The following is a 7743-nucleotide window of genomic DNA, read 5'->3' as shown; positions in this document are numbered from 1 at the left end:
TTGCATTATTAGCACTTTGGAAATTTTACCTTGTATCTGAAGTAAACTATTTATAAAGAAATTACTTTTAAAAAGAAACTCTTGCGAGGTGGCCTAGAACTCTACAAAATGTACATTGAAATTATAATTATTGAAAAAACTTTCTAACAGAGGGTTTTTCCCCCACTGTCGTTTTTAAGACTCTTCTAAGTGCTTCTATTAAAAAATACACAGGAACTAGGCTGTTAAATTGTTTGGCAAATTGTATGATTGTTTTGCTCTCCTAGTAGATAACATGGAGTTTACCTCTGAAGTGGTTTTCTATTACTTCTGCCCCTTTGGGTGGTTTTGGGGAGATTCTTCAAAGTGCTCTATAAGAGCCTACTAGCCCCTTCTCCTGATGTTATAATCACATCTATTTCCGAAAAGAGACTAAATTTAGAAGAAATTAGCCTAAGAACTTTTGAGTTTTGTAACTTGTTATACATTTTACAATAAATGGCCCAAGATTTTTCCATATGTATTTTTATACTTAAGTTCTTAAAAATATAATGTTAAAAATGCTAAAGTATTTTCTCTAGTTTATAAATGATAAATATATGTCATAGCATGTTGGGTGGAAATTGGCTATAGAAGCTTAAGATGGTTCACTGTAGTTTTTCAACTTAACTTTCAATTTATGCAATTTTTATTTTACAGGAAAAGAAAAAAGATTAAGAGCTTATATAATTGGAGTGGCTTTGTTCCAATGTGTTTTTTTTTAAAATAATTGTTCAGACAGTACATTAAATTCATTGGTATCTTAAAACATCACAACTGGGGCTGGGAATATGGCCTAGTGGGAAAGTGCTCGCTTCATACACATGAAGCCCCAGGTTCGATTCCTCAGCACCACATATATAGAAAAAGCCAGAAGTGGCGCTGTGGCTCAAGTGGCAGAGTGCTAGCCTTGAGCAAAGAGAAGCCAGGGACAGTGCTCAGGCCCTGAGTTCAAGGCCCAGGACTGGCAAAAACCAAAAACAAAACAAATAAAACATCACAACTCTCATTGGCCTAGATTTTATACATATACGTTGATCCACTTCAACCTTAAAGAGTAGTGCTCTATAGGGACATTTGAACATAATGTAATTGCTTTTTGTAATTTTATAGTTTTTTTTTCCTCTCACTTTCTAAATTGTATGAGGTAAATTTATAAAGTAGTTCATTCTTTTTGGTAGGTTTTGTTTGTTTTTGCCAGTCCTGGGGCTTGAACTCAGGGCCTGAACACTGTCCCTGGCTTTTTTTTGCTTAAGGCTAGCACTCTACCACTTGAGCCACAGCGCTACTTCTGGTTTTTTCTATATATGTGTTGCTGAGGAATCGAACCCAGGGCTTCATGTATACCAGATGAGCACTTTACCATTAGGCCATATTCCCAGCCCCAAGCAGTTTGTTTTGAATCATTTTGCTGATCATTCCTTGTGAACTTGGGGTAGGGGGGGAACTTTTCTTTAGAAATCCTGTGTGTGTGTGCCAATTTTGGAGCCTGAACTCAGAGTCTGGGTACTATCCCTTAGCTTTTTTCTGCTTAAGGCTGGTCTACTTGTGGGTTTTTTGCTAGGTAATTGGAGATAAAGTGTTGCCCAGACTTTTCTGTGATCCTCAGATTTCAGCCTCTTGAATTATAATCACAGGCATGCACCACTGGTGTCTGGTTGTTTGTTTGTTTTTTGTTGTTGTGTTGTTTGTTTTGTTTTTTGAGGCTGTTTTGCCTTAGCCTAGGCTTTGAACTCATTTTATAGCCCAAGTGGAACTCAGAGTTAACCCTTCTACCTTCAGCTTCAATTGCAACTAGTATAAATAAGTTAATAACTTTTTTCTTTTTCTCTTTCTCTTTTTAAAATTTATTTATTTATTTATTTAGCCAGTCCTGTGGCTTGAACTCAGGTCCTGAGCACTGGCCCTGGCTTCTTTTTGCTCAAGGCTAGCACTCTACCACTTGAGCCCCAGCGCCCCTTCTGGCCTTTTCTGTATATGTGGTCCTGAGGAATTGAACCCAGGGCTTCATGTATATGCAAGACAAGCACTCTATTGCTAGGCCATATGTCCCCCTTTTCTGGTGACACTTGGTATTGAACCCAAGGCCGTGCTAAATTAGCACTTCACCATGTGAGCCATATACATCCAGCCCTAATTATTTCTTTTTAAAGATACTTTAAGGGTTGTTTGTTTGTAGTGGTAATTGCCAGTATTACATTGACACTGTTGCTTTGGAATATGATTATGGAAATTAAAAAAACTTTCCATTAAATTTGATCATATTTGATCAAGTTAGATACAGAATTAGAGCATTCAACTTTCAGCATGATTTTGAAATCAGTTTAAAGTAGGCTTGGCTACTGGCCTTGCACACACCTGTAATTTTCAGGTTGGTTGCTTCATACAGGATATAAAAAGAGATTATTTCTTACCTGAAAGTTGTATATGACTCATATCAATGTGGCTTGGTTGGCATGTTAGCTCATTGTTTTCTAGGGATCACAACCCTCTGCCTTTAAATGTAGTAAAGGAGACAAAGTACACTAGTTTAAGATTTACTGAATCTGCTTGTCCATTTTTATGCTCCATTTTTATTTGCCGGATTTCAAAACTTATTATATAGTGAGCCTTTTCTATTATAAGACAAGGTCGTCCTTAGAACTAAAGAAGTGATTCTTTTTCAAGGCTTGTATCACAATGAGTTATTAAATTTAGAGATAAAGATGTTGTACCAGTTTCTTTTTTCTTTTTTTTAATCAGTCATGTGGCCTGAACTCTGGGCCTCGACGGTGTCCCTCAGCTCTTCAGCTCAAGGATATCACTCTACCACTTGAGCCACAGCAGCACCACATCAGGTTTTCTGGTGGTTAATTGGAGATAAGAGTCTCTAGTTAACTTTCCTGCCTGGGCTGGCTTTGAACCGAGATCCTTAGATCTCAGCCTTCTGAGTAGCTAGGATTACAGGTGTGAGCCACCAGCACCCGGCTATACCAGTTTCTAACCTTGTAAGATAAGACATTGAACTACTTTACTGAACATTAGAATAAAATTTTTAGTTGGAGGAAAAGGGTGAAACAAACCAGTTATTTCCTTAGCCCTTGACTGAAGATTAACTAAAAACTTGAACAGAGAAGACTTTTATGTTGTCTTATAAATGAGTATGGGTTGCGTTATATCTGTATAGCTATAATTTTTTAGCCCTTCAATTAATAAAAGTTATTTTTTCAAACTTGGCCTGTTTTATGTAGGCATTCTATGAATGAGTTTTGTACCCCAACTCAATTTGGATCTGTTTTTATGTATAGCTTTCCCATCATCAGTCATATATAGGCTGTGGTTTCTGAATATCCTGAAGGCAGTTGTTTCTCAACCTCATGTGGCTTACTAAAAATAGCCAAACAAGTGCTTAGGATAAGTTAGCAATAGTTTAGGGGTGAAGTGTAGCCGTTTTCTCCTAAATTCTTTTTGTCTTTCGTGGTTTGGAATTGCCTAATAACCAGATGATACAAATGTGATGAAATTTAGCTCTTAACTAGCCAAAAAGAATAATTAACCCATGGTTTGATTTTAACTGGGCAAACATTACACTTTCTTGAATTAAGAATTTGACATGGGCTGGGGATATAGCCTAGTGGCAAGAGTGCCTGCCTCGGATACACGAGGCCCTAGGTTCGATTCCCCAGCACCACATATACAGAAAACGGCCAGAAGCGGCGCTGTGGCTCAAGCGGCAGAGTGCTAGCCTTGAGCGGGAAGAAGCCAGGGACAGTGCTCAGTCCCCGAGTCCAAGGCCCAGGACTGGCCAAAAAAAAAAAAAAAAAAAGAATTTGACATAAGAGGTCCAAGACTTACCTATACAGGCAGAAAATCTTGTTGATAATTAAGTTCTAAGCTGGTCTACTCCGTAGAATATATGATTATGTTGGTAAGTGACTTGATCTTTCAAAGTCTTTTTTTTCCCCCCTACTTTTCACTCTCAACACTGAACATTTCTCTGATCATGGAAATTTGACCTAATAAGGTACTTATTAGGGGCCAGGAGTTTGGCCTAGTGCTAGATTGCTTACCTTAGCATGCACAAAGCCATGGGTTCAATTTCTCAGTACCACCACATAAGCAGAAAAGGCTGAATGTGGTGCTGTGGCTCAAGTGGTAGAGTGCTAGACTTGAGCTAAAGAAGCTTAGGGATAGTGCCCAGGCCCTGAGTTCAAGCCCAAGACTGGTACTTATTATAAGCATATCTGTGTAAGTATTTCAATTTAAAAAAAATCCGGGATTCTATTTTCTGGAATTCTGTTAATACTCCACTACTGATTTTTATTAGCAAAATAATAAAATTTATTAATAAATTAATAAAAATATTTATTAATAAAATGTTTTTAATTTAAAGAAACTTCTCAATACTTTTTCTCCTCCCTAGTTTTCCCTTCCTTTTCTCTTTCTGTCCTAGGTCTTGAACTTCATGGTTGTCTTTTCAGCTTCTTTGCTCAGTAGAAGATAGCTGTTTTCCCTTTTTGTTGGTAGCTCATTAAATTCCTTTGGTTGTTATTTGTAACTCTACCTTTCACAAAACCGTACCTTTCACAAGCTTTTCATTGTTTGCGTTTATTTTATCAGTAAATTTTATTTTATGGCAGCTTCTTGAACTGCTATTTAAAGGAAATGATAGTTGAAAAGATGGATACAGAACATTTTTCCATTAGGAAAACAAATATTTGCTAATAATAGTTAAGCTAATGGGCAGGCACTGGTTTCTGGGGCCTGTCACATTAGCCAGTAGGATGGCAGAGATTGATTTATAGGATCCTTAAGTAAGAAGTTTATATTTGAACCAGTCAAAAGCTAGCCAAAAAAGAAAGCATATGGTCATAGCAGACGATGTTACTCAGCTACCATGAGAAATGTAAATAGGACTGTGTCTAGGCTGGCCAAGGCGAATATGAGAGACCCTATTTCAGAGCAAAAGAGCTAAAAGTGTGGCTCACATAGTAGATTGCCTGCCTAGCTAGTAGTGTTACACTCTGAGTTCAAATCTTGGTACTATAATAACATAAAGCTGGATGGTGGTATACAACTATTTCCATACTTAAGATGCTGAGGCAGAAGGATCACAAATTATTGTCTAGCCTGGGCTATGAAGCTTGACCCTGTCTTCAAAAAATGGTAATAAGGTTCAGAAACAGTTTTCTTTGTTGGATTTGGGAAAAGGCTTTGTGGAGGTTATATGGGCTGAAAGTCCTCTAAGAATGGAATGCAGTAGTTGTATTAAATGACCTTTTGAAATTACTTCCCAGCACTCTATAATAATTCTATGAATTTGCTCAAGGTGAAAAATAGCTATTCCAGACCAACATTAACCTAATCAAGTTAAGCCCTAATTATTTTAGTCTGAGATAGAAGTCGTTCAATCTAAAATTAGGTTTCTCTCAAGGAGAAAATTCTTGAATTATGGAATGCCAGATGTACCTCATAAGTTTGCGAAATTAGCAAACTAGGATTTTTTCGATTAACAGTACTTCAGAGTTTTCTACTCTATTTTTTCTGTCTGTTTCAGAATTAGGTTTTGGCAGGAGTTGAGCATATTCCCAGTTGCTCCCTGAATTTTCATATGCACCTCTCATTTTCATTTCACTTTGCCTTCATATTATCATTTGTTTGAAAATTAGAAATTCCTAGTGTTATTTAAAGTAAGTAAAATGGCAATGCTGAAGTTGTTGCCAATTTATTGAGCCAAAAATGTAAACAAAATATACTGGATTACATGGATTTTTAGTTTGATGAGATTAGTACCCATTGTTTGGCAGGGTCCTGGAGGTGATGTTCACAGACCAAAGCAGGAAGCAGGTATTGTGTAGTTCTCAGCTTGATTTCCATTTCTAGTGAAAAGTGACAGCTTGCAATAGTAGAGCCAGTTGGAACCTGGAAACTAGCATGGACAAGAAAAAAACAGGAACCGGGAGTTAGAATTATTATACTTCCTTAGTTTTTTTTTTTAAGTTGGTACATTATGATTTAATATTCATTAATTTTGCTTGATATTCTATTTAAATATTTGATCACTCACCTACCTAGTTTGATATACTCAAAATTTCAGATGTATTTTCGAAATATGCAAGGTCAATAAGCCAATTATTTGATTTATCCTACTAGTGCATATCTGCTGCCACTAAAGGGGAAGTTCTTCGTTTGTGATTAGTTCCAAAACTTGTGTTGAAAATGTATCCATGGAGTCCAGGAACATGTTCTTTTGACTGAAATTGGCTTGAGTAGGAGCTGTTCTGCAATACTTAGATTAAAAACATTTATAAGACACTCCAATAGTTCTCTTGCGGTACCGAATCTGCTATGATCATATGCTGAAAAATCTGCCTGTCTCTTTTTGATTTTTTTGTGGCTGCTGTTAAGAATTTAAAGTATGTGAAATTATACTTGTATCTATCATATTCCAAAGATTCTAAGCTGTTGCTGATTACTATTGGAAAGATTTTTCTAGTTATTTTTTTAAGATTGTAGTTCTTACTTACTGCTTTTCATTGTTATAAAGTCTAAGGCATGACCATATTTACTTAAAATCTGAAAATTAATATATAATGTTAATATTGTATATTAAAAATTTGATTATCACCTCCCCCCAATTATGTTAGCTTTTTGGAGAAAACAAATTTTTCATTGTCTTAATTATGTATAATGCTTTCAGGTTTGTATAGTTATTTACTCCACACACCTGAGAAATCTAACTTACATATGAGAAGGCAGCAGAAAAAGAAACCCATTCAAAATAGATTACAATTAAAGGGGGGTAGGTATTAAAATGATATAGTAAGTTTGGTTACAGTAATTCAAAGCAATGAATGTAGCTGAACCTTATTCAAATTGGAATTGTAAACTAGAAAGTTGGGAACTTAATCACATATTTATGTCCTTTTCTCCCTCTTTAGCTTAGACAGGTTTCTTCTGTTTACTTAAAAGTTTTACTTTTCAAAATGCTAGTTTCTATGATTTTTGCTGAAACTAGAAATAGTGTAGAGGAGTAAAATACTATAGGAAGAAAAATATGAAAAAGGAGAAAATATATAGGAGCAGTTTTACTGGCAAATAAAATGAGGCTTAGGGAAGTTGTTTTAGGGAAATAGTGACTCCATGTTCAAGTTCACACAGCAAGGGGTAGCAAAATCAGAATCTGTACCCCAAACTTTACTTTGCAAGTTATTATTTCTATTCTTAACACCTTGACTTCGTGAGGTATCAAATGGGAAGCATTATTCTTTCATTTATTTAGCACAGTGTTTTGTTTTTTTTTTAAACAGTTGATCTTTTTGTAATACTCTTGAATTTTATTGCCAGCTCACTTTGCTTGGGTTTTCCACACACTAGAATTAAGCTGTATTCTCAGTCTGTGCATTATTTTCAGGTTCATTATTTTCATTTGTTCCTAAAGCAGATAATTCAAACAGTAGTTAATATGTTTCACAGTCTCTCCATTTGTTTTTAAGTTCTGTGCTTTTCTTAGTTTTACATACATACATATATATACACACACATATACAACCTACATTCATACATACATATTCATGAGACCTAGATTTGCTTAAAGGTTGAAAGTGAAAAAAATAAAATTAACCTGCCAGCCTCTTTTCTAAGCAGGTATATAAAATTTGTGACTTTAAAGACTTCAGACTAAAGACAACGGTATAATAGTCATTAGGCAACAGAGTACACAGATAGGGGTTATTATTTTTGTAT

At 35.6% G+C, this 7743-nt stretch overlaps 1 protein-coding gene across 4 annotated transcripts in view; it reads left to right on the top strand.

The window, feature by feature from the left end:
- The window catches only part of Jmjd1c (jumonji domain containing 1C), a 172889-nt gene that overhangs the window by 79380 nt on the left and 85766 nt on the right, over positions 1 to 7743 (top strand). The window lies entirely within an intron of this gene.

Source organism: Perognathus longimembris, chromosome 2 (assembly GCF_023159225.1).
Source record: "Perognathus longimembris pacificus isolate PPM17 chromosome 2, ASM2315922v1, whole genome shotgun sequence".
NCBI classification, from domain to species: domain Eukaryota; kingdom Metazoa; phylum Chordata; class Mammalia; order Rodentia; family Heteromyidae; genus Perognathus; species Perognathus longimembris.
Note: the sequence above shows the minus strand (reverse complement) of the source record. Positions and strands in the feature narration are given on the sequence as shown.